Genomic DNA, 3,843 nt, shown 5'->3' on the forward strand with positions numbered 1-3,843 from the left:
GATCGTAAAACCATCGAACTTGTGACTTTAAGTGAATTTCTCAAAACTCTTATATTTTGCATATCGTAACATGTAAGATCGTAAAACCATCGAATTTGTGACTTTAAGCAAGTTTCTAAAAACTCTTATATTTCGCATATTTTAACATGTAAGATCGTAAAACCATCGAATTTGTGACTTTAAGCAAGTTTCTAAAATCTCTTATATACTGCATATTTTAACATGTAAGATCGTAAAACCATCGAATTTGTGACTTTAAGCAAGTTTCTAAAAACTCTTATATTTCGCATATTTTAACATGTAAGATCGTAAAACCATCGAATTTGTGACTTTAAGTGAGTTTCTCAAAACTCTTATATTTTGCATATTGTAACATGTGAGATCGTAAAACCATCGAATTTGTGACTTTAAGCAAGTTTCTAAAAACACTTATATTTTGCATATTTTAACATGTACGATCGTAAAACCATCGAATTTGTGAGTTTAAGTGAGTTTCTCAAAACTCTTATATTTTGCATATTCTACCATGTAAGATCGTAAAACCATCGAATTTGTGACTTTAAGTGAGTTTCTCAAAACTCTTATATTTTGCATATTGTAACATGTGAGATCGTAAAACCATCGAATTTGTGACTTTAAGCAAGTTTCTAAAAACCCTTATAATTGGCATATTTTGACATGTAAGATCGTGAATCCATCGAATTTGAGACTTAAAGTGAGTTTCTCAAAACTCTTATATTTTGCATATTTTAACATGTACGATCGTAAAACCATCGAATTTGTGACTTTAAGTGAATTTCTCAAAACTCTTATATTTTGCATATTTTAACATGTAAGATCGTAAAACCATCGAATTTGTGAGTTTAAGTGAGTTTCTCAAAACTCTTATATTTTGCATATTTTAACATGTACGATCGTAAAACCATCGAATTTGTGACTTTTAGTGAGTTTCTCAAAACTCTTATATATTGCATATTTTAACACGTACGATCGTAAAACCATCGAATTTGTGACTTTAAGTGAGTTTCTCAAAACTCTTATATTTTGCATATTTTAACATGTACGATCGTAAAACCATCGGATTTGTGACTTTAAGTATTCCAAAACTCTTTATTTTGCATATGTATAATTAAGACGAAACCACGAATTGTGACTTAAATCAATTCAGAGAGCAGTATATCTCTCATATATTTTCCATATTTTATCACATGTCGAGAGTGCGAGCTGACAACGAGAGTGCATCCGAATTGGTGTGACAGTTAATTAAAGGCCCTATATCAAAAACGGGCTGTATAAGAAGATTAGACACCCTAACATGAGCGAACGTAAAAAAACCATCGAATTGTGATTTAAGTGAAGTCCAAAACTCTTATATTTTTGCAAATATTTGACATTAAGCATGCGTAAAACATTGCGTGATATTTGCGTTGCACTTTAAGTGAATGTTCTCAATTCGTGATGAGCGAACACACACACGACGTCCCACGTCGATAATAACAACCACAATTTGGACTTTAACTGAATTCTCAAAACTCTTATATTTTTGCATATTTACATGTAAGATCGTAAAACCATCGAATTTGTGACTTTAAGTGAGTTTCTCAAAACTCTTATACTTTGCATATTTTAACATGTACGATCGTAAAACCATCGAATTTGAGACTTTAAATGAGTTTCTCAAAACTCTTATATTTTGCATATTTTACCATGTAAGATCGTAAAACCATCGAATTTGTGACTTTAAGTGAGTTTCTCAAAACTCTTATATATTGCATATTTTACCATGTAAGATCGTAAAACCATCGAACTTGTGACTTTAAGTGAATTTCTCAAAACTCTTATATTTTGCATATTGTAACATGTAAGATCGTAAATCCATCGAATTTGTGACTTTAAGCAAGTTTCTAAAAACTCTTATATTTGGCATATTTTAACATGTAAGATCGTAAAACCATCGAATTTGTGACTTTAAGCAAGTTTCTAAAAACCCTTATAATTGGCATATTTTGACATATAAGATCGTAAAACCATCGAATTTGTGACTTAAGTGAGTTTCTCAAAACTCTTATATTTTGCATATTTTAACATGTACGATCGTAAAACCATCGAATTTGTGACTTTAAGTGAATTTCTCAAAACTCTTATATTTTGCATATGTTACCATGTAAGATCGTAAAACCATCGAACTTGTGACTTTAAGTGAATTTCTCAAAACTCTTATATTTTGCATATTGTAACATGTAAGATCGTAAAACCATCGAATTTGTGACTTTAAGCAAGTTTCTAAAAACTCTTATATTTCGCATATTTTAACATGTACGATCGTAAAACCATCGAATGTGATTTTCAGTAAGTTTCTCAAAACTCTTATATTTTGCATATTTTAACATGTACGATCGTAAAACCATCGAATTTGTGATTTTCAATAAGTTTCTCAAAACTCCTATATTTTGCATATTTTAACATGTACGATCGTAAAACCACCGAATTTGTGATTTTCAACAAGTTTCTCAAAACTCTAGTATGTTGCACATTTTAACATGTACGATCGTAAAACCATGGAATATGTGACTTTAAGCAAGTTTCTCATAACTCTTATATTTTGCATATTTTAACATGTACGATCGTAAAACCATCGAATTTGTGATTTTCAGTAGGTTTCTCAAAACTCTTATATTTTGCATATTTTAACATGTGCGATCGTAAAACCATCAAATTTGTGATTTTCAATAAGTTTCTCAAAACTATTATATTTTGCATATTTTAACATGTACGATCGTAAAACCATCGAATTTCCGATTTTCAGTAAGTTTCTCAAAACTCTTATATTTTACACATTTTAACATGTACGATCGTAAAACCACCGAATTTGTGATTTTCAACAAGTTTCTCAAAACTATTATATTTTGCATATTTTAACATGTGCGATCGTAAAACCATCGAATTTGTGATTTTCAGTAAGATTCTCAAAACTCTTATATTTTGCATATTTTAACATGTACGATCGTGAAACCATCGAATTTGTGATTTTCAATAAGTTTCTCAAAACTCTTATATTTTGCATATTTTAACATGTGCGATCGTAAAACCATCGAATTTGTGATTTTCAATAAGTTTCTCAAAACTCTTATATTTTGCATATTTTAACATGTACGATCGTAAAACCATCGAATTTGTGATTTTCAACAAGTTTCTCAAAACTCTTATATTTTGCATATTTTAACATGTACGATCGTAAAACCATCGAATTTGTGATTTTCAATAAGTTTCTCAAAACTCTAATATTTTGCATATTTTAACATATACGATCGTAAAACCATCGAATTTGTGATTTTCAATAAGTTTCTCAAAACTCTAATATTTTGCATATTTTAACATGTGCGATCGTAAAACCATCGAATTTGTGATTTTCAATAAGTTTCTCAAAACTCTAATATTTTGCATATTTTAACATGTACGATCGTAAAACCATCGAATTTGTGATTTTCAATAAGTTTCTCAAAACTCTAATATTTTGCACATTTTAACATGTGCGATCGAATTTGTGATTTTCAATAAGTTTCTCAAAACTCTAATATTTTGCATATTTTAACATGTGCGATCGTAAAACCATCGAATTAGTAATTTTCAGTAAATTTCAAAAACTAAAATTTTACACATTTTAACATGTACGATCGTAAAACCATCGAATTTGTGATTTTCAGTAAGTTTCTAAAAACTAATATTTTGCGCATTTTAACATGTGCGATCGAATTTGCGATTTTCAATAAGTTTCTCAAAACTTATATTTTGCATATTTTAACATATGCGATAGTAAAACCATCGAATTTGTGATTTTCAATG

Source organism: Teleopsis dalmanni, chromosome 2, assembly GCF_002237135.1.
Source record: "Teleopsis dalmanni isolate 2A chromosome 2, ASM223713v2, whole genome shotgun sequence".
Lineage (NCBI taxonomy): Eukaryota > Metazoa > Arthropoda > Insecta > Diptera > Diopsidae > Teleopsis > Teleopsis dalmanni.